Source organism: Salmo trutta, chromosome 29 (genome assembly GCF_901001165.1).
Source record: "Salmo trutta chromosome 29, fSalTru1.1, whole genome shotgun sequence".
In the NCBI taxonomy this organism is placed as follows: Eukaryota; Metazoa; Chordata; class Actinopteri; order Salmoniformes; family Salmonidae; genus Salmo; species Salmo trutta.
This window is the reverse complement of record NC_042985.1, coordinates 38,693,064-38,716,975: the sequence shown is the minus strand read 5'-3', so window position 1 is coordinate 38,716,975 and position 23,912 is coordinate 38,693,064. Positions and strand designations below refer to the sequence as shown.

Below are 23,912 nucleotides of genomic sequence, written 5' to 3'. Positions count from 1 at the left end.
GGCTTGTAACAAAAAATAAAAAATTAGCAGTAAGCTTTAGTTGTCTTTTTGCACTGAGTCAATTCCTCACGCTGCTTTTTCCAACGTCTTATCATCGACTCATTAAGACCAAGCTCCCGTGCAGCAGCTCTATTTCCTTTTCCAACAGCCAGATCAATCGCCTTCAACTTGGAAGCTGCATCATATGCATTTCTCCGTGTCTTTGCCATGATGAGGGTGACAAAATGACTACCGTAATCAGAATGATAGGAAGTTTGAGAGCGCTCGATTTCATCTAAACAGTAAACAAAAAAGTTGTTTGACCTTAACCCGTTCGGCAATTTCATTGGTCTAATGAAAGCTTCATGCCGCCAAAAAACTGAGCACGTCACAGAATGAGTTTTTTTGGAAGAAAAAAAATTGAAAGCGGGAAAAATCCATATATTAGCCGCGTCATTGTTTAAGCCGCGAGGTTCAAAGCCTGGGGAAAAAGTTGCGGCTTATAGTCCGGAATTTCCGGTATGTAAGAATGCTGTTCATCGACTACAGCTCAGGATTTAACACCATAGTACCCTCCAAACTCGTCATTAAGCTCAAGACCCTGGGTCTCGACCCCGCCCTGTGCAATTCAGTCCTGGACTTCCTGACGGGCCGCCCCCAGGTGGTGAGGGTAGGAAACAACATCTCCACCCCGCTGATCCTCATCACTGGGGCCCCACAAGGGTGCGTTCTCAGCCCTCTCCTGTACTCCCTGTTCACCCATGACTGCGTTGCCATGCACGCCTCCAACTCAATCATCAAGTTTGCAGTAGACACTACAGTGGTAGGCTTGATTACCAACAACGGCGAGGTGGCCTACAGGGAGGAGGTGAAGGCCCTCGGAGTGTGGTATCAGGAAAATAACCTCACACTCAACGTCATCAAAACAAAGGAGATGATTGTGGACTTCAAGAAACAGCAGAGGGTGCACCCCCCTATTCACATCGACGGGACAGTAGTGTAGAAGGTGGAAAGTTTTAAGTTCCTCGGCGTACACATCACGGACAAATTGAAATGGTCCACCCACACAGACAGAGTGGTGAAGAAGGTTCAGCAGCGCGTCTTCAACCTCAGGAGGCTGAAGAAATTTGGCTTGTCACCAAAAACACTCACAAACTTTTACAGATGCACAATCGAGAGCATCCTGTCGGGCTGTATCACCGCCTGGTACGGCAACTGCTCCGCCCACAACCGTAAAGCTCTCCAGAGGGTAGTGAGGTCTGTAACAAACAAAACAAGAAAACGATCGAACGAACGAACAGGCTTGCAGGCTAAACACACAGCTATGCAACCACAACTTCCCACAAAGGGACAGGTGAAAACAGGCTACCTAAGTATGGCTCTCAATCAGCAACAACGATGTACAGCTGTTCCTGATTGAGAGCCATACCAGGCCAACAAAGAAATATACAACATAGACAGAGCATAGAAATACGAAATAAAGAACATAACCCAAAAACCCCGGAATACTCTAACCAAACACCCCTCTACATAAACACATATACTAACAAACCCCGAACCACATAAAACCCCCCTGCCACGTCCTGACCAAACTACAATAACAAATAACCCCTTTACTGGTCAGAACGTGACACTAACGTATACTATGATTGATTGATTAAACAAACTCCTGTTTGTTTATTGTATTTTGATCAACTTGTATGCTATTTGTTATCCAAATCCCTGAGCACGATTTTATGTTATTTATCTTCAGCTGTAATGCTCACTGTTTCCCTGTTTCTTTCCAGGTTGAGAGAGGGAGGATTTCCCTCTTGTATTACCCTCTTTCCAGGCTGACCGGTGAGGTTTCCTACTACTGAGAGGTTGCTTTTCCCATCGACGGAATTTCAGATAGCGAACCTGGTGAGTAAACAATGGGAATTCTTAGCTTTCAAGTATCTGGAGGTCATTGGCAACTTTGCTGTTTGTGTGAGTGTGTAAGTGCATGTATCTTTGTCTGTAACGTGCATGATGTCGCTCTTGCTGCTGGTGAGTCTCTGATCCACCTCTACGCAGACGACACCATTCTGTATACTTCTGGCCCGTCTTTGGACACTGTGTTAACAACCCTCCAGACGAGCTTCAATGCCATACAACTCTCCTTCCGTGCCCTCCAACTGCTCTTAAATATAAGTAAAACTAAATGCATGCTCTTCATCCGATCGCTGCCTGCACCTTCCCACCCATCCAGCATCACTACTCTGGACGGTTCTGACTTAGAATATGTGGACAACTACAAATACCTAGGTGTCTGGTTAGACTGTAAGCTCTCCTTCCAGACTCACATCAAACATCTCCAATCCAAAGTTAAATCTAGAATTGGCTTCCTATTTCGCAACAAAGCATCCTTCACTCATGCTGCCAAACATACCCCTATAAAACTGACCATACTACCGATCCTCGACTTCGGTTATGTCATTTACAAAATAGCCTCCAATACCCGACTCAATAAACTGGATGCAGTCTATCACAGTGCCATCCATTTTGTCACCAAAGCCCCATATACTACCCACCACTGCGACCTGTACGCTCTCGTTGGCTCGCCCTCGCTTCATACTCGTCGCCAAACCCACTGGCTCCAGGTCATCTTCAAGACCCTGCTAGGTAAAGTCCCCCCTTATCTCCACTCACTGGTCACCATAGCAGCACCCACCTGTAGCACATGCTCCAGCAGGTATATCTCTCTGGTCACCCCCAAAGCCAATTCCTCCTTTGGCCATCTCTCCTTCCAGTTCTCTGCTGCCAATGACTGGAACGAACTACAAAAATCTCTGAAACTGGAAACACTTATCTCCCTCACTAGCTTTAAGCACCAGCTGTCAGAGCAGCTCACAGATCACTGCACCTGTACATAGCCCATCTATAATTTAGCCCATACAACTACCTCTTCCCCTACTGTATTTATTTATTTAATTTATTTTGCTCCTTTGCGCCCCATTATTTCTATTTCTACTTTGCACTTTCTTCCACTGCAAATCTACCATTCCAGTGTTTTACTTGCTATATTGTATTTACTTTGCCACCATGGCCTTTTTTGCCTTTACCTCCCTTATCTCACCTCTTTTGCTCACATTGTATATAGACTTATTTTTCTACTGTATTATTGACTGTATGTTTGTTTTACTCCATGTGTTACTCTGTGTTGTTGTATGTGTTGAACTGCTTTGCTTTATCTTGGCCAGGTTGCAATTGTAAATGAGAACTTGTTCTCAACTTGCCTACCTGGTTAAATAAAGGTGAAATAAAATAAAACAAATAAAAATGTGTATGTGTGTGTGTGTGTGTGTGTGTGTGTGTGTGTTAGTTCATTGCTCAAAGTAATGTACAGTGATGCACACCAAAGTCATGAATGTAAAACCCAGAGCCATTGATATGAACTAGTTATTACCACAGCATGTCTGATTTTAAACATACGTCTCAGTAGTGGTAATCCTGTTACTGGATCTCTGCATTGGTGATACATACACACACACACACACACACACACACACACACACACACACACACACACACACACACACATACACAGTCACACACCCTGCAAGTTGCAGGGAAGATAAGTCAGCTTGTATGAATGTGGAAGGGTGTGTGCCTGCATGCCTGTGTCTATGCGTGTTTCTAACTGTACCCTGCGAAGCTTCGTATAGTGTGGTTCAATCAGCCTCGGCGCAGCAGCGCTAGACTGGGTCTTTCTGCTAATATCTGTGTTGTTATCCCCCATCTGTCAGCCTGCTGTCTGCCTGGCCTAAAGTTGCTTTGATCCATGCACACTTAACATTGCTGCAAATGGCTTGGCTTTAGATTTGTCCTCATTAAACATTTAAAACACAATCTATATTCACAGCCAGATGTGGTGATGTGTGGGTAAGTTTGTTTGTGTGTGTGAGTGATGCGCGGGTTGACTCACAACCCGCAGTCCCCGCGGTTATATCCACGGGGCAGGCACGTTTAGGGTCATGAAATGTTGTGTGGATGAAAGGCAGGTTGAATAGAGAAAAAACAATAAATGCATCATTCATGTGCAACTTATAGGCTACATTGAGGTTTTTCTTAAATTATTTTCGGCCTATCTGGCATTACCCCTACCTACATGTACACATTACCTCAACAAGCCTGTACCCCCGCACATTGACTCGATACAGGTACCCCCTGTATATAGCCTCGTTATTGTTATGTAATCTTATTGTGTTACTTTTTATTTTATTTTTCACGTTCTCTGCACAACTGAGCAAGAGGACAAGTACATTAGAGTGTTTAGTTTGAGAAACAGACACCTCACAAGTCCTCAACTGGCAGCTTCATTAACCTCTCTGGGCCAGTGGGACGCCCACCTACTCAACAGCCAGTGTAATCCCGTGGCGCGATATTCAAATACCTTAGAAATGCTATTACTTCAATTTCTCAAACATATGACTATTTTACACCATTTTAAAGACAAGACTCTCGTTAATCTAACCACACTGTCCGATTTCAAAAAGGCTTTACAACGAAAGCAAAACATTAGATTATGTCAGCAGAGTACCCAGCCAGAAATAATCAGACACACATTTTTCAAGCTAGCATATAATGTCACATAAACCCAAACCACAGCTAAATGCAGCACTAAACTTTGATGATCTTCATCAGATGACAATCCTAGGACATTATGTTATACAATACATGCATGTTTTGTTCAATCAAGTTCATATTTATATCAAAACCAGCTTTTACATTAGCATGTGACTAGCATGTGACTAGCATTCCCACCAAACACTTCCGGTGAATTTACTAAATTACTCATGATAAACGTTCACAAAAAACATAACAATTATTTTAAGAATTATAGATACAGAACTCCTTTATGCACTCGCTATGTCCGATTTTAAAATAGCTTTTTGGTGAAAGCACATTTTGCAATATTCTGAGTAGATAGCCCGGCCATCACAGGCTAGCTATTTTGACACCCACCAAGTGTGGTACTCACCAAACTCCGATTTACTATTAGAAAAGTTTGATTACCTTTGCTGTTCTTCGTCAGAATGCACTCCTAGGACTTCTACTTCAATTACAAATGTTGGTTTGGTTCCAAATAATCCATAGTTATATCCAAATAGCGGCGTTTTGTTCGTGCGTTCAAGACACTATCCGAAGGGTAAAGAAGGGTGACGCGCCCGACGCGTTTCGTGACAAAAAAATTCAAAATATTCCATTACCGTACTTCGAAGCATGTCAACCGCTGTTTAAAATCAATTTTTATGCTATTTTTCTCGTAAAAAAGCGATAATATTCCGACCGGGAGTCGTTGTTTTCGTTCAAAGAGAGAGAAAGTAAACATGGTGTCGTCTCGTGCACGCGCCTCCAGTCTCATTGTCCTCAGATCGACCAGTTACCAAATGCGCTAATGTTTTTCAGCCATGGCCTGTAAAGCCACCATTCATCGTTCTGGCGCCTTCTGAGAGCCTATGGGAGCGTTAGAAAATGTCACGTTATGCCAGAGATCCCCTGTTTTGGTTAGAGATGATCAAGAAGGCCATGAAATGGTCAGAGAGAGCGCTTCCTGTTTGGAATCTTCTCAGGTTTTGGCCTGCCAAATGAGTTCTGTTATACTCACAGACACCATTCAAACAGTTTTCGAAACTTTAGGGTGTTTTCTATCCAAATCAAGCAATTATATGCATATTCTAGTGACTGGGCAGGAGTAGTAACCAGATTAAATTGGGTACGTTTTTTATCCGGCCGTGCAAATACTGCCCCCTATCCCCAACAGGTTAAATAGTACCCACAAAACACCAGTCTCAACATCAACAGTGAAGAGGCGAGTCCGGGATACTGGCCTTCTAGGCAGAGTTGCAAAGAAAAATACAAATCTCAGGCTGGCTAATAAAAATAAAAGATTTAGATGGGCAAAATAACACAGGCACTGGACAGAGGAACTCTGCCTAGAAGGCCAGCATCCCGGAGTCGCCTCTTCACTGTTGACGTTGAGACTGGTGTTTTGAGGGTACTATTTAATGAAGCTGCCAGTTGAGGACTTGTGAGGCGTCTGTTTCTAAAACTAGACACTCTAATGTACTTGTCCTCTTGCTCAGTTGTGCACGGGGCCTCCCACACCTCTTTCTATTCTGGTTAGAGCCAGTTTGCGCTGTTCTGTGAATGGAGTAGTACACACCGTTGTACGAGATCTTCAGTGTCTTGGCAATTTCTTGAATGGAATAGCCTTCATTTCTCAAAACAAGAATAGACTGATGAGTTTCAGAAGAAAGTTATTTGTTGCATGGCCATTTTGAGGCTGTAATCGAACCCACAAATGCTGATGCTCCAGATACTCAGCTAGTCTAAAGAAGGCTAGTTTTATTCCTTCTTCAATCAGGACATCAGTTTTCAGCTGTGCTAACATAATTGCAAAAGGGTTTTCAAATTATCAATTAGCCTTTTAAAATGATAAACTTGGATTAGCTAACACAACATGTCATTGGAACACAGGAGTGATGGTTGCTGATAATGGGCCTCTGTACACCTATGTAGATATTCCATAAAAAATCTGCCGTTTCCAGCTACAATAGTCATTTACAACATTAACATTGTCTACACTGTATATCTGATCAATTTGATGTTATTTTAATGGTCAAAAATGTTATTTTCTTTAAAAAATAAGGACATTTCTGAGTGACCCCTAACTGTTGAACAGTAGTGTAAATGAAGGGCCTACATGTGGCCTATCAACTTTCACAGTGAAAGCTTTTGTTGAATGTTTTGTGCATATGAATTAATTGAATATTGCCAAATGCATCAGTAAAAAATATATTTTGCCTATTTAATGCAACCCTTGCTGTTATCGCAAAGCAACATGCTTTAAAATGTAATTGAATTGAACCTTTATTTAACCTCTACGGGCTACGGGGGCAGCATTGAGAATTTTGGAAAAAATATGTGCCCATTTTTAACTGCCTCCTACACCAACTCAGAAGCTAGGATATGCATATTATTAACACATTCGGATAGAAAACACTCAGAATTTTCTAAAACAGTTTGAATGGTGTCTGTAAGTATAACAAAACTCATATTGCAGGCAAAAACCTGTGAAAAATAGATCAAAAAAAATGTTTTATAGATACCACAGTGAGAAAGGATTCATTTCGCAACTCCTACGGCTTCCACTAGATGTCAACGATCTTTATAAAGTTGTTTGAAGCGTCTATGATTAACAGGGAGCAAATTAGAATGCAGGGAAGTTGACATGTTGTCACTTCATTTTTTTGCGCCTGCGCATAAATCTGAGAAGAGTGCATTTGTCATAATCGTTTTTCTAGACAAAGAATAGGTTGTGTGAAAATATTACTGATGTTTACTGATGTTTCACGTTAAAAATGGACCAAAAGATTGATGCTAAACAACGTTTGACATGTTTGAACGAACAAAAATAGATTATTTACTAGGTTTTTTTTAGCTTTTCGGCGTGATTTTACACCCCCACCCACCACGTTTTATGGGAGCCTACTGAACGCTAACTACATGGTGTTATTTGGACATAAATTATTAACTTTGTCAAAAGAAACCACATTTGTTCTGGACCTGGGATACCTGGCAGTGCCTTCTGATGGAGATAATCAAAGGTAAGGGGATATTTACAATGTTATTATGATATTAGATGCTGATAACCTGTATAGCCTAGCATGTCGTTATTAGCATAGTACCCCGTTTATTGCAAAATGTGATTTCCCAGTAAAGTTATTTTGAGATCTGGCCATTCGGTAGCAATTACGAGATGATAATATATTATTCTTTGAATGACAATATTATAATTTAGCAATGTTTTCGAATAGTAATTCTGTGATTTGTAACGCTGGATTCACTGGGAGCATTCGAGCCTAAAAGAATTCGGAATTTCACCGCGACTGTAAATGCTGTTTTTGGATATAAATATGAACTTGATGGAACTAAAAATGCATGTATTGTATAACATAATGTCCTATGAGTGTCATCTGATGCAGATTGTCAAAGGTAAGTGCATAATTCTAGCTGGTTTTCTTACTCTGTTCACACCCTTCTTTGAATTGGCTAAACATTACACACAGCTATTGTCAATGTACTCTCCTAACATAACCTAACTTTATGCATTCTCCGTAAAGCCTCTTTGAAAAACGGACAACGTGGTTAGATTTAGGAGATGTGTATCTTTCAAATGGAGGAAAATAGTTGATTATTTGAGTATTTGAAATTATTAGACTCTTGCAGTTTTGAATTCCCCGCCATGGTCACATGACAATGAATCCCAATACCGGGCAGGGATCCCCAACAGGGTTTAACAAGGCAAGTCAGTTAGGAACAAATTCTTATTTACACTGCTCAAAAAAATTAAGGGAACACTAAAATAACACATCCTAGATCTGAATGAATGAAATAATCTTATTAAATAATTTTTTCGTTACATAGTTGAATGTGCTGACAACAAAATCACACAAAAATAATCAATGGAAATCCAATTTATCAACCCATGGAGGTCTGCATTTGGAGTCACACTCAAAATTAAAGTGGAAAACCACACTACAGGCTGATCCAGCTTTGATGTAATGTCCTTAAAACAAGTCAAAATGAGGCTCAGTAGTGTGTGTGGCCTCCACGTGCCTGTATGACCTCCCTACAACGCCTGGGCATGCTCCTGATGAGGTGGCGGATGGTCTCCTGAGGGATCTCCCAGACCTGGACTAAAGCATCCGCCAACTCCTGGACAGTCTGTGGTGCAACGTGGCGTTGGTGGATGGAGCGAGACATGATGTCCCAGATGTGCTCAATTGGGTTCAGGTCTGGGGAACGGGCGGGCCAGTCCATAGCATCAATGACTTCCTCTTGCAGGAACTGCTGACACACTCCAGCCACATGAGGTCGAGCATTGTCTTGCATTAGGAGGAACCCAGGGCCAACCGCACCAGCATATGGTCTCACAAGGGGTCTGAGGATCTCATCTCGGTACCTAATGGCAGTCAGGCTACCTCTGGCGAGCACATGGAGGGCTGTGCGGCCCCCCAAAGAAATGCCACCCCACACCATGACTGACCCACCACCAAACCGGTCATGCTGGAGGATGTTGCAGGCAGCAGAACGTTCTCCACGGCGTCTCCAGACTCTGTCACGTCTGTCACATGTGCTCAGTGTGAACCTGCTTTCATCTGTGAAGAGCACAGGGCGCCAGTGGCGAATTTACCAATCTTGGTGTTCTCTGGCAAATGCCAAACGTCCTGCACGGTGTTGGGCTGTAAGCACAACCCCCACCTGTGGACGTCGGGCCCTCATACCACCCTCATGGAGTCTGTTTCTGACCGTTTGAGCAGACACATGCACATTTGTGGCCTGCTGGAGGTCATTTTGCAGGGCTCTGGCAGTGCTCCTCCTGCTCCTCTTTGCACAAAGGCGGAGGTAGCAGTCCTGCTGCTGGGTTGTTGCCCTCCTACGGCCTCCTCCACGTCTCCTGATGTACTGGTCTGTCTCCTGGTAGCGCCTCCATGCACTGGACACTACGCTGACAGACACAGCAAACCTTCTTGCCACAGCTCGCATTGATGTGCCATCCTGGATGAGCTGCACTACCTGAGCCACTTGTGTGGGTTGTAGACTCCGTCTCATGCTACCACTAGAGTGAAAGCACCGCCAGCATTCAAAAGTGACCAAAACATCAGCCAGGAAGCATAGGAACTGAGAAGTGGTCTGTGGTCACCACCTGCAGAACCACTCCTTAGTTGGGGGTGTCTTGCTAATTGCCTATAATTTCCACCTGTTGTCTATTCCATTTGCACAACAGCATGTGAAGTTTATTGTCAATCAGTGTTGCTTCCTAAGTGGACAGTTTGATTTCACAGAAGTGTGATTGACTTGGAGTTACATTGTGTTGTTTAAGTGTTCCCTTTATTTTTTTGAGCAGTGTACATGGCGGCCTACCCCGGCCAAACCCTCCTCTAACTGGGCGACGCTAGGCCAATTGTGCGCCGCCTTATGGGACTCCCGATCACGGCTGGTTGTGATACAGCCCGGGATCGAACCAGGGTCTGTGGTGACGCATCTAGCACTGAGATGGCACAAAACTGACATAAATGTTTGGAAATGATAACTTAACTTTCTCATCCATAGCCTTAAAACACTTGTTTAGCTCACATCTGAAGGCTGGGGGGCAGGACGTACTGCGGATCGCTAAAATATCCTAATGATTATGATCACACTTCCTCAATTCAAATATTGTGGCGACACTATACCAAAAATGTTTTGTCATGGTTTAGAAACTTGGGAACCAAGTTTGGGTTATCAGTGTGGCCCTATCACCTGGACATGTTGAAATATTGTATCTTTACGCCTCGAATAAAAACCTCCAGGCTTCTGTCATAACTGTCAATTTATTTAAAAAATAAGAATTTCATGCGGCAGTTTGGAATAAACTAATCCCGTCCGAATCGTCCTCTGGAATAATGGACATTCTGGAGTAATAATTACAAAATCAACACTCTTTAGTAATAATAATCCCGTGCGAACAGGTCTTTGGTCATGTGCATGCAATGCATACATGTGGCACGTAAAGAGAGCAAGGGTTGAAGGAATAGGGAATGTTTTTCGTGTACAAATGAGGGTTACAGAACTTTTCAGTCAGAAATGTCGGTAGTTATGTTGCAGCTTCATCAACACGGACAGTGCGATAAAGACTTTGATGTTCTGTGGTGGTCGCTGCATCAGGGAGGAGAGAGAGATAACGGGAGCTAGTCACACAGTCACTCGCTGTCTTTTCTTTTAACACAGCGCAGCAAGTCTGAGCCTGGCCTGGCACAATCAAATCAATTGCTAGTCAGACACCCCCTAGTCATTTGTGTCTTCATTATTTCATCAAAGAGTGTGCTTAAAGCATCAGACAAGCTCAGTGAATATAGTTGATTTGATTAAAACACATAGGGTGTGTCAATATATGGGAAACAAAAGAAGTAAAAAAAAAATGGACTATATGATTGTTCGAAAGACCAGACAACTCTTGGTTGACCAAGATATTTTTTAGTCGGGGACAGCCCTAGTGAGCATGCATGTGTGGGTGGGTGCGTGTGTCCTTTGTTAAACACATTCTCTCCTGGTCGTGCTGTGTGACAGGCTATATCCAGTGAGACTCATAAGGTCTCTGTCAGAGCATTGGATCGTAATAAACTTGAGCGCTTAGTATAACCATACACACTGGCACATGGGTGGTGGGGATTTGATGTGGTTCACAGGCTCACACTGACCACACACACACACACACACACACACACACACACACACACACACACACACACACACACACACACACACACACACACACACACACACACACACACACACACACAGCATCCCACTTGTCCTCTTCTTCACAGGAGCCAGACACATCATTACAGAGCTGACTGGTCAGGGTTAGGAGTTTCTACTACAATACCTCTCTTGCCCTGCCCTGACCCCTACCCCTTGACCTCTGACCCCTGACCAGTGAAAGTGGACGGAGCTTATTGTCTTCAGCACTGCCTGATTGGCTCTTCCACGGGGCTTAGAGGGTCAGGTGGTGTGCTGACTTTACACTTTGCACACAGGGAGGTTAGAGTATCTCATAATATATCTGCGCCTGCTGTGCTGTGTCTTATGGTCAGTGCCATGCAGTGCCTCAGGGGCCATGGCTGCTCATATAGGCTATGAGATATTTCTCTACTTTGAACTTGGAGAATCCAGTTCTACCTCCTCCTCAGCAGATTAGTTACTGACTGGGAGGGGTAATTATGATATTCCCATTTTGGGGGTGGGGGTTGTGTATAGGTACACTAAGTGTACAAAACATTAGGAATAACTTCCTAATACTGAGTTGCACGCCCCTTTTTGCCCTCAGAACAGCCTTAATTCGTCGGGGCATGGACTCTACAAGGAAGTCAAAAGCTTTCCAGAGGGATGCTGTCCCATGTTTGACTTCAATGCTCCCCACAGTTGTGTTCAAGTTGGCTGGATGTCTTTTGGGTGTTGTGGACCATTCTTGATACACATGGGAAACGGTTGAGCGTGAAAAACCCAGCGGCTTTGCAGTTCTTGACGCACTCAAACCTGTGCGCCTGGCACCTTCTTCCATTCACTTGGTCAGTCTATATCATGGAAAGAGCAGGTGTTCCTAATGTTTGCTGCACTCAGTGTATACGTTTTAGGGATGGTGGGGGGCAGGGGTGTTATAGGGATGGAGATGGGAGGCAGTGGGGTGGAGGGTTTTAAATAGCCCTGTGTGTGAGTCCACCAGTAGTTATTGACAGGGAGAAATGGTAACTGGGTATAATCCAATGAAGATGTGTTTATTTAGACTGGCAGTTGTATAGACTGGCAGGGATTATATGAAGAGTTTATTTCCAAAACGCTATATACGTACATGTTCAGGCGTGTTTTTTTCACTATATAATCATGGCATTGGGTTGTTCAATGACAAAGATGTATTTGTTTAAAATCTATCATTTTTGATGGTTTCATTTCGGAGACACAAATAATCATGCTATATACAGTATCCGCCTCACTCTCAGAGAAATAAGTAGTACTGCTAGGTTTTACAGTGAATTGTAAATAACAACGTTTTTAATAAAGAACTGTACAAATGATACAATTATAAAAAATACAAATATTCAATACAGTAATATGAGATCTGTATGTAAATACCTTTACATTTGACATTGTTGTCATTTAGTAGATGTTTTTAACTAGAACGACTTACAGTTAGTGCATTCATCTTAAGATAGTTAGTTTAGACAACCACATGTCACAGTCAAACATACAGGATTCGAACATTCCATTCCAGCTTAACAATGGATATATAGCTGTAACGCGGGTCGTCTAAAGGAGACCAGAATGCGGCGTGTGAAGTGCTCATATTTACTTTTAATGAAAACACTTTGCAAAATAACAAAACGACCAACAACAGTCCCGTCAGGTACAAACAACAAAACGGAAAACAACCACCCACAAAACCCCATGAAAAACAGGCTGCCTAAGTATGGCTTCCAATCAGAGACAACGAAAAACACCTGCCTCTGATTGGAAACGATACCCGGCCACAACATAGAACGACAATCTAGACCACCCACCTAGAAAACAGAAAACCCAAAATACATAGACAAAAACACCCCCCTGTCACGCCCTGACCAATCTACTATGGAAAAATGACCTCATTCTAAGGTCAGAACGTGACAATAGCGTTTTTCAAAAAACACATTTTAACCTAAAGTCTATGAATATAAAATTCTGAAAGCTGTCATATTTTACACACACATGAACATACCCATAAGCAATCATTTCTGATGAAAAAACACAGTGAGCAATTGGTTGACATAGCATTTTGGAAATAAACTAGGGAAGAGATTGAAAGAGAGGAGATGTGATTTCATTACAGGCTCATAATGGAAGTCTCTCCTCTCCCTGAAGTGAGCATCCTCATCCCTTCCTCTCCTCCTCACCCGTCTCTACACTTCTGCTGTCCTCATTGCCTCTCTTCCCTCTTTCCATCTGTTACACTTCTCCCTCCCCTCTCTCCATCTCTAAACCTACCTCCACCCATTCTCCTCCCTCTCCTCTTCTCCCCTTCTAAAGGCCCTTACTCTCCTCCTCTTGTCCATCTTATCCACTCCTCCTCTCCTCCCCCTCTCATCCACTACTCTTTCAGAGAGATAAATGCCTCTCATCTTCTGCTTTGGAAGGTAAGAAATTGTGCTTCTGCTCCACTGGGGAAATATACTCTACCCCGTCCTTTATCATCCCTCTCCCCACTGCACTCCGCTCCTCTCATCTCCTCTTCTCCCCTCCATAAACAGTCCCTCTTTCCTCCCCCTTTTCCCATAAGGCCTACTGTCACACGTCCATCTCGCTTTCTCTTCCCCTCTCTCCAGCTCTCTCTCGCGCTTTCGCTCTCTCCCGCTCTATTCCTCTATTGCTCTCTGTCAGCTGAGAAAACCCTTATGGTTTACTCTCTCCTTTTCTCATACATGGAGATTTGACCTGATATTACATGTTCTTTGCCTTCATGATCTCTGTTTTTAGGGATTCATTTATATTATTTGAGCCCCGGTTAGTTTTGGATGATTAACTACTAAGTTAATGATGCTGTTGTTTTTGAAGGCACCGAGCCGCAGAGATAGCGTAGCCAATGTTCTTTCCAATAGCCCTCATACTACCAACATATTTTACAGACATTTTCTACCAACTAGCCGGCCTTCGCCCCATACCCTGCCCTGGACTTTAGTCACTGTTACTAGTCGGCTACCGCACGGCACTCAACCCTGCACCTTAGACACTGGTCACTTTAGTAGTGTTAACATAGTGCTTCACCCACTTCATATGTACAGTATATACTGTATTCTAATCAAGGCTCATCCTATATAACTACTGCTGTACACGCATGTTCTATTCATATACTGTCCATAAGGTGTATGCACTCCATCATATACAGTACCAGTCAAAAGTTTGGAGAAGAGATTGGCTGTCTGGCAGCTTGTTTATCCTGTGTTTTTAACACTGTAGCTGCCTTCCCTGCCACGTCTCCCTTGGAAGGTAGAGCAGACAAGTTGCACCGAGATAGGGCTACTGGGTTTCTCTTAGGAAGCATGGAGAGGTAAGACAGGGTGGATATCCCCGCAGGTCTCGTTCCAGAATGTTCTTGGAGGGGAAACACAACAGGTGCCATGGAAACCCAATCTCTGTCTCTGTCTCTCTATCTCTCTGTCTCTCTCTGTCTGTCTCTGTCTCTCTCTGTCTGTCTCTGTCTCTCTCTGTCTCTCTCTCTCTCCACTGTTTCCTACCCACCTATTTATATGGGACACCCTTTGGGAGCCAGGGAAACCTAAACCATGTAAGCTCCCTTCTCTCTCTCCCCCTTCCCACTCCTTTTATGGTGCTGGGGAAACCCAACCCTGGGAACCCCCCTCCTGTTTATGTCGGACCCCCTGTATTGGTGTTTGGGTAGGGGGACTATGGGTCTACTGGCCAAGGCCCCGCCAGGGTGACCCTTAACCCCATAATTAGGAGATAAGAAGAGGTGTTAACCTGCGTTAGTCATCTGGTTTGACAGCCACTGGATCCTCAGCCAACAACCCTGGACACTGATCTAAGGTCAGTTCTGGCTGCGTCTCCTCTAATGGGGAGGGATGGCAGAAGGTAAGCTGATCCTAGATCTATAACTGTGCCTATGGGTAACTTCTACCCAAAGCAACCAGAGGAGAAAGAGCATTGGAGACGAGAGGAAAGCAGTGAAAGCATTTGAACTCCACTAAATGTCCATTTGCAATATAAAATCTTATAACCGGTGCCTGTAAAAGTGCTGTAGGGAACACTGTCCTTTCATCAGGGTGTTTTCTTTTTGGTAATGGTATAGAACGGCTAGTGCTGCTACCAGTTGTTTGTGTGTGGTTGTTTGTAGTTGTTTCCACATCTGACTGGCTTGGTTTAGCTTGGAGGCTCAAAGGCAAACTGGTGCTCTAGGGACTGAGATTGCATTGCATTGCATTTCAGCATATATATATATTTTTTCTTACACATACACGCACACACACACACACACACACACACACACACACACACACACACACACACACACACACACACACACAGTACATAGAAATGCCTGTGACTGGCCTTGCATGGGTAGATACAGTATCGTTGTGCTCCTGTGTCAGAGATAAGGAGTGCTGAGACTGTACTCTCTGCTCCTCTCTCTGCTCTTTCAGCTCAGTTCAATCTCCCTCCAGACTTTCTCCATTTATTACTGTCTCTAATGGGGGATCCATCATCACAGCTTCATTTAGATAGCAGGCCAGACGCAGGCTCCAACTAGCTTTCTGTTTAGCGAAAACAACATTGTGTCCTACTTTAATTAGAGAGCTGTACTCCCCCGTCTCATGAGCCCACACACTCGCATGCACATATGTAAGTACACATGCAGAGACGGACACACATTCCCTACTTAAGTGATAATGCCAGAGAAGGTGTTTGGAGGATGTATTGGCACGGTTTTGTTAGGCTTGAGACGAAGTCAGGCTAATAATGCGCGATTTCGCATGGCATATAAAATGTGCTCTGTCGTCAGGACACTGTCGTTCAGAGGAGCTAGCCAACAACACAGCTTACACAATCACTTCAAACGGAAGCTGGAAAGACTGCAAACTAGCTTCATTTAATTTAGTCTTAACTGTTTTCTATAGACATTTCATTATATATTTCCACAAAAATTACACCAGCTGATTTATGATTTCAACTGGCTCAGAAAAGCTGTCTGCCTGTCTGTCTCGTCCCGACACGTTCATTACTATGGGACAACTGGAGATCACAATTATTTTTCCGCTGTTGAAAACCAAATGCTAGTCTAAAAGAAATGGGAGATAATGTCTAGATGCTTTTTACAGTGGGGATCAAGCTTATACATTGTCTGGCTGGGCTGATGAGACAGTGGATTGCACAGTGAGATGGAACACAGTAAATAAGCATTTCAACGTCATAGCTTTAGCTGGTGGTAACTTGTGAAATAGACACCGGCTGGAACCAGTCAGCATTCAGAATTAGACCCACCCGTCGTATAAATATACATAGAACCACTTGGAGCCAACCATGTCTGCATTCATGTGCGCACATCAGGGTTGGGGTCAATTCTGAATTTCTGAATGTAATTTAATTCAAACAATACATTTGGAAGCAGGAAGCAGAATGACATTTATATTGAAGGAATGCACGCACACACGCACGCACGCACACACACACACACACACACACACACACACACACACACTGTTAATCATCCACTCTTAGGAATCAGGTTACTCAGTAATGCATAGGTAACCCAGTCTCTGTGTTAAAAGAGAAAGAAAAAGAGAGCGAAAGACAATAAGAGCTCCGACCAACTCCTGTCTTTTGTCACAGAGGCTTAGCCATGTGCAAGGTGACACCACTCCCCCTTTCTCTAGTTCTCCTTTCAGCCTCTCGCCCCCTTTTCTGCACATTTTCTGTTATCGAGTTGGACTACTTTCATGAGCACACAGAGAGAGAAGAGACCGAGAGAAACAGAGACACAGAGAGATCCGCAGAAGAAAAGGAGGATTAGGGAGAGAAAGATAAGGGAGGGGCTTATTGAAAGTGTGGCTGTGCACAACAACGCGGACTTGCCGCTACCCGCTTGGCAGACACTTAACACACGGAGAGGGGAGCAAACGATTGGAGCTTACTCACACGCAGGTAGGAAGAAAGTGCAAAGGTCATAGCTTGATATTATCAACTGTGTGGGTCTGTGTTTGTCCGCTTGTGTGTGTGTAGGTCGGCTTTGTTTTCACTGTCAGCTGTCAAATGTTCTTGTCAGACCTACAAGCACGTCTTACAGATGGAAAGGTGAGAGAGAGACAGAACAAGAGATTGTGTTTGTGTGTGAGGGAGAGGGGGACAGAACAAGTGGTGTGTTCCTGTGTGAACAGGAGTGGGAGGTGAGCAGCACTCCCCTGTTCTCTCCTTCCATCCCCCCTTGAGTGAATAGAGCATTTGTGCTGTCATTGTATTACTTCTGTCCCATTATTTTCTTCTGTCCCTCTCATCCTACTGTATCTCTATCTGTTGTGGTTTACCTACAGAATGTTCTGTTTCTATGTTTGTGTCCTGCAGCTCTATATTTTCTGAGATCTTTTCTCATAATTGTTTTCCTCAAGGTACTATCTCCTAAAGGTTTTCCCCAGGAATTTGACCTTTGTGTGTGTGCTGTGTTTACTATCTTGGATGTCCTTCTCTAGACTGTGTGTGTGTGTGTGTGTGTGTGTGTGTGTGTGCGTGTGCGTGTGCGTGTGCATGTGTGTGTGTGTGTGTGTATTCTGTTCTGTTTTCTTTCTTTGTTGTATGTTGTTATTGAGTCATCCAGTGTGTGGTTGTTTTAGCGAGTGAGCCGTCAGAGGTGACAGTGTGTTAGAACAACAAAGTAGGGAAAATGGGACAAGGTAACTATCTCTGCTGTTATTGTTATTCCTGCAGGCCATTGAAGGATACTCAGCTTAATCTGTTGTAGCGTCACTCCATACAGGGGGCTGGAGGCGACGTGTGTGTGCCTGTGTGTACGCCTGAGCGTGTGCGTGAGTATCAGTGTCTGCCTGCGTCCGTGTGTGTTTATGCATAACCAGGCGAATTATTGAGTGTAAACTGAGGTGAGATTAGTTCGTTGGTGACCTAGCGTAACCTCTAGCTTTATTGTTTCTCCTTCCCCTGTGTCTCTGTGACAGCTGGGATTTAGCTCAGAAAACAATCCTCCATACTGTCAACAAACGTTATACGATTATGACATTGACCTATTATTCAAACTAGAATTGAATGATCTTAGCCAGGATTTGCCTTACTCTTTACTATGGCTCTGATTGCACACTCCCTGTGTGTGTGTGTGTGTGTGTGTGTGAGAGAGAGAGTCCGCGCATGCGTGCCTAAAGATTAACAGATTTTCACACAGTTCAGCAAAAGCCAAATACACCGTACACACTGCTGAATCACCTTTTTTTTCCATTAGGAGAGGAGGTTTCTTGAACGTTTCCAAACCATATTCTGAAAGTCTGTTTTTCTGGGCCTCTGTGATGGATGCCGATGATCTATGATATATAAGGGATAGCTAACAGATAGGTAATACGTCAAAGATCATAGATATTTGTCCAGAAACTGTTATTTTGCTTCTTGCTCTCTCTCATATTTCTGCAGGCAGCTGCAGAGCTATAGTTACATTTAAACAACACACTTTCTCTTCTTTAGGCCCTTAGTAACCTGAAACCCATTCCCACTTAGAATTCCTAGACTAAACTCCTCCATAGATGTATCTCTTTCTCCCAGGAATTATATCCTAGTCTGCCCTCAAGCATGTAATTCCCTCATGCCATGTGTTTCTAGTACTACATGTGCTTTCTATTCCTCTGTTTGTATGTATGTATGTATGTATGTATGTATGTATGTATGTATGTATGTATGTATGTATGTATGTATGTATGTATGTATGTATGTATGTACAGTTGAAGTCGGAAGTTTACATACACCTTAGCCAATTACATTCCTGACCTTTAATCCTAGTAAAAATGCCCTGTCTTAGGTCAGTTAGGATCACCACTTTACTTTAAGAATGTGAAATGTCAGAATAATAGTAGAGAGAAGGATTTATTTCAGCTTTTATTTCTTTCATCACCTTCCCAGTGGGTCAGAAGTTTACATACACTCAATTAGTATTTGGTAGCATTGCCTTTAAATTGATTATCTTGGGTCAAACGTTTCAGGTAGCCTTCCACAAGCTTCCCACAATAAGTTGGGTGAATTTTGGCCCATTCCTCCTGACTGGTGTAACTGAGTCAGGTTTGTAGGCCTCCTTGCTCGCATACGCTTTTTCAGTTCTGCCCACAAATGTTCTATAGGATTGAGGTCAGGGCTTTGTGATGGCCACTCCAATACCTTGACTTTGTTGTCCTTAAGCCATTTTGCCACAACGTTGGAAGTATGCTTGGTGTATTGTTCATTTGGGAGACCCATTTGCGACCAAGCTTTATCTTCCTGACTGATGTCTTGAGATGTTGCTTCAATATATCCACATTATTTTCCTCCCTCATGATGCCATCTATTTTGTGAAATGCACCAGTCCCTCCTGCAGGAAAGCACACCCACAACATGATGCTGCCACCCCCGTGCTTCACGGTTGGGATGGTGTTCTTGGGTTTGCAAGCCTCCCCCTTTTCCCTCCAAACATAACGATGGTCATTATGGCAAAACAGTTCTATTTTTGTTTCATCAATTTTATTTTCTATGGTGGAGGGTTAATGCAATATTTGTTTTAGCGGTATCCACAATTTTTTCAAAGTTAGGGTGGAAGAGGACAGAGTAAGTTTCCTGGGGTTTGGAAGGTGTGGTGTGCACGATGGCTTCTCAGCCTAGCGCGGAGGAGACGCTGTCGATACGGCATGGATTCAAGTGTGTTCCTGAGAATGGAGTTAAGGTGGAGGAGGTTCTGCTCGCGGTCGGTGAACAGGTAGAAGCTGAATTTATACATTCTGCTTCTAGAATGAACAAAGCTGTGGTTGTGTTCATGAAAAGAGCAAATTTGGTTGGTAGGCTAATTGCTAGTGGAATATTTGTAAGGGGTGTGTTGGAGCCAATTTCACCTCTCTCTACCCCTTCGACAAGAGTGGTAGTTACAAATTTGCCTCCGTTTATTACGGATGATCAAATCAGGAAAGAGCTGAGTCGTTTTGGTAAGTTTGCTAACGGTTTTCGTGTACTGTCGGCAGGTTTTCAAGCAGATGCTGTTAAGCATGTTGCTTCGTTCCGGAGGCAAGTGTTTATGTTTCTGAATAACAATGAGCAACAGCTAAATGTGCATTTTAAAGTGAGGCATGGGGAGGGGCTCTATACAGGATTTGCCAGCACAGATAGTCTACGGTGTTTTGAGTGTGGGGATTTGGTGCATAAGAGCTTTGCGTGCCCACATAAAGGCCGTAGACAAGGTGAGGGTACAAGTGCCAGTGGGGGAAATCGAGGTCAACGTGCAGGGGGTAATGAGATGCAGACAGCAGAGGCTGGGCCTAGTCATGCCAGGGATGGTGGTGTAGATGAGGCTGGGCCTAGTCATGCAAGAGATGGTGGTGTACATGAGGCTGGGCCTAGTCAGGCTATGGATGGTGGGGTAGCGGAGGCTGGGTCTAGTCAGGCTATGGATGGTGGTGTAGCGGAGGCTGGGTCTAGTCAGGCTAGAGATGGTGGGGGAGCGGAGGCTGGGTCTAGTCAGGCTAGAGATGGTGGGGTAACGGAGGCTGGGTCTAGTCAGGCTAGAGATGGTGGGGTAGCTGAGGCTGGGCCTAGTTATGCTATGGAGGGTGGTGTAGATGAGGCTGGGTCTAGTCAGGTTATGCTAGTGGATGAGGAGAGTATAGTAGGGAAGTGTAAGAGACTAGGGGGGGGAGGAGGAGGGTGTCACGTGGAAAAGGAAAACGGGTGTGGTTAAAGGCACCCTGGAAACTTTGCCTGTTGCTGTGGGGGATGCCCTGACCAGAGAGGAAGGGCAGGTGGTCAGGATGGGAGATAGAGATGAGGAGGAAAGTGTCTGAGTTATTTTTTTCAGAATCCTCTTCAATGGGCCTGGAGCTGACAGCCAATCAAGCAGAGGGGTCAAAGTACACATTGAGAGAACTGACAAGGTTCCTGAATGAGACCAAGGGGAAAAAGGTTAATCATGAGGCTTTTTTTCTGATCCGAGAAAGTTTGTAAGATCAGTACAACATGCTATGAAAAACGAGGGGCATGGTGTCCTCTCACCCAGGAAACGGTTTAGGTTGATGAAGTGGGTCACAACAGTGTGTAAGGTTTACCTTCAGACACTTTAGATGAATATTATCTTTCTGACACTGGGGCTTTTTGAGCTTTGCTATTGGTCTCTTTCTTTGCTGGCTTTTCTCCCACTTCTTATGGAGACTCTTCGGGTGGGATCGCTCAATATAAATGGCGCCAGAGATGCGGGAAAGAGGAGTGTGTTGGGTGAATATGTACAGCAACAAAAAAGTACAGGTGTTGTTTCTGCAGGAGACACATAGTGATGTGTTGAATGAAGTCGATTGGGGGCTCTGGTGGAAAGGGGCAAGTGTGTTGAGCCATGGGACAAATTTTAGTGCAGGGGTGGCAGTCTTTTTTTCACCGGGTCTGTCTGTAAAAATGTGCTCCTCAAAGGTGTGTAGGGATAGGCTGCTTGTTGTTAAAGCAGAAATTAACAACATGGGTTATGTCTTCATAAATGTGTATGCGCCTAATACAGGGAGAGAGAGGGGGGTTCTATTTGGGAGTTTTAGACAGGAACTCTCACAGGTAGCACATGAGGAGAGGCTGGTGGTCGGAGGGGACTGGAACTGTACAATGGATTTTACGAAAGACAGAAATGGGGAAGAGCCTCATTCAGTGTCAGTGGGAGTGTTAATGGACCTCATTAATCAGTTCGACCTAGTGGATGTTTGGAGAACTAAAAATCCCAACACAAGACAGTATACATGGGTGAAGGTTTTTGGGTCTAAGGTGAGTGCAGCACGACTTGATCGGTTTTACATGTCTAGGAATCGGAGCAATAGGCTGTTGGGCGCTACCATTCTCCCGGTGGGGTTTTCGGATCACCACATAACCATGGCTCGGCTGTCTATTTCACCAGGGCCCCGGCAGGCATCCTATTGAAAGTTCAATGTAAAGCTCTTACAAGATGCCACTTTTTGCTCAGGTTACCAGACCTTTTGGGAAAGGGGTGGGCAGCGAAGAGAGGAGTATGAGTCTCTGAGTCAATGGTGGGATGTAGGGAAAATCCAAATTTGGGTTTTCTGTCAACAGTACACAGCTCTCTCATCCTCAGAGGCTAGGAGAGTATTGGGGGAACTAGAGCATTGTATTAGTGAGATGGAGGTAGAGATGGTGGGGCAAGGCAATGTAGGCCTTCAGGCTAATTTAGCTGAATTACGTAGGGACCTGGGTAGTTTTTTCCAGGTTAAAGCAAAGGGAGCACTTGTAAGAGCTAGGTTCTCCATGCTCAAGGAGATGGATGCTCCCAGCTCCTTCTTCTTTGGTTTGGAAAGACAGAGCGGTGAAGCCAAGGGTATGCATTGTCTACGGCTGTCTGATGGGCGGGTGACCTCTGTGGTGGGGAGATGTGGGAGTGGACTGTGGAGTTTTATACTGAATTGTATAGGGCAGTAGTGTGTGATCCTATGTGTGCTCAGGTCTTGTTTGCAGGACTCCCTAAGCTCTATCTGGCACAGAGGGATGAAATGGACATTCCTCTGTTGTCCCATGAACTGGCAGAGGCCGTAACCCAGATGTCCCCCAGTCGTGCACCGGGGTCGATGGACTCCCAGTGGAGTTTTATAAAAAATGTAGGGGAATAATTGGACAGGACTTATTTTGCCTGAAGGTGTACGAGGGAGCTTCTTCAGCTAAGGTGAACTGGGGCAAGAGCAAAGCTCTGTTATGTGGGGCATGGGGGGATAGGTCCCTTCTGCTTCCAGGGAGTTTGCAGTGGGGTTGTGAATGGCTTAAAGTGATGGGGGTGTACCTGGGCTCGGAGAAGTTGGTCAGGAAGAACTGGAAGGGGCTGTCACAGGCAGTGGTGTCAAGACTGGCCAGGTGGAGGTGGCTCCTGTCCCAAGTGTCATATAGAGGGAGAGTGCTGATAATCAACAACCTGGTGGCATCTTCCCTGTGGCATAAACTGGCTGTCCTCAACCTTCGCAGACCTGCAACACAAGCTGGTGGACTTTTTCTGGTCAGGCCATCACTGGCAGAGGGCGGCAGTGTTGTACATGACTGTCCACGAAGGAGGACAGGGCCTGGTGGAACTGGAGAGCAGGATGGCTGCTTTCCGGCTAAAGGCGGTGCAGAGACTGCTGTACCATACTGATGTTGGCTGGAGGGAACCAGCATGCGCGCTACTGAGGAGAGCTGGCAGATTAGGGTTGGACCGGCAGCTGTTCCTCATGAAGCTGGAGAGGCTGAGTACAGCAGGTCTCTCAGATTTTTACTCTGCAGTGCTGATGGCCTGGCAGCTGCTAAGGCCACACGAGAAGGGGGTGTGGAGCCTGGGCTGTGGGTGTGGGAGGAGCCTATCTTCAACATCCCAGCCATCCCTTTGAGATTGGTTCAGTCGGCCACCCTGCAGAGGCAACTGATGGCAGCAGGTTTACAACGACTGGGTGACCTGAGACTGCTGGGAGAGGAGGGATGGAAAACCCCGGAAGTCTTGGCACAACAAACAGGAATAACATCTCTTAGGCTGCTGGAGAGATTCCTGGAGGAGGTCCAGGAGGCACTGTCTGAGCCGGTAAGGGGGTTGTTTGAGCTGCCAAAGGGGGAGGGGCCACCAATGTTTCCGCCACTGCAGGTGACGGCAGAGA

The 23,912-nt window shown here is 44.6% G+C and overlaps 1 protein-coding gene across 6 annotated transcripts in view; it reads left to right on the top strand.

Annotated features, from left to right (window-relative positions):
- The window catches only part of LOC115167589 (LARGE xylosyl- and glucuronyltransferase 2), a 238,894-nt gene that overhangs the window by 183,325 nt on the left and 31,657 nt on the right, over positions 1-23,912 (top strand). For 4 of the 6 annotated variants that reach the window (XM_029722163.1, XM_029722161.1, XM_029722162.1 and 1 more), the window contains one exon: positions 1,767-1,881. The gene's annotated coding sequence lies outside the window, so the exon portion shown is untranslated. Of the gene's footprint in view, positions 1-1,766; positions 1,882-16,888; positions 17,233-17,290; positions 17,383-23,912 lie in introns of those variants that run through there. The other 2 variants (XM_029722165.1, XM_029722166.1) reach the window with 2 other exon arrangements.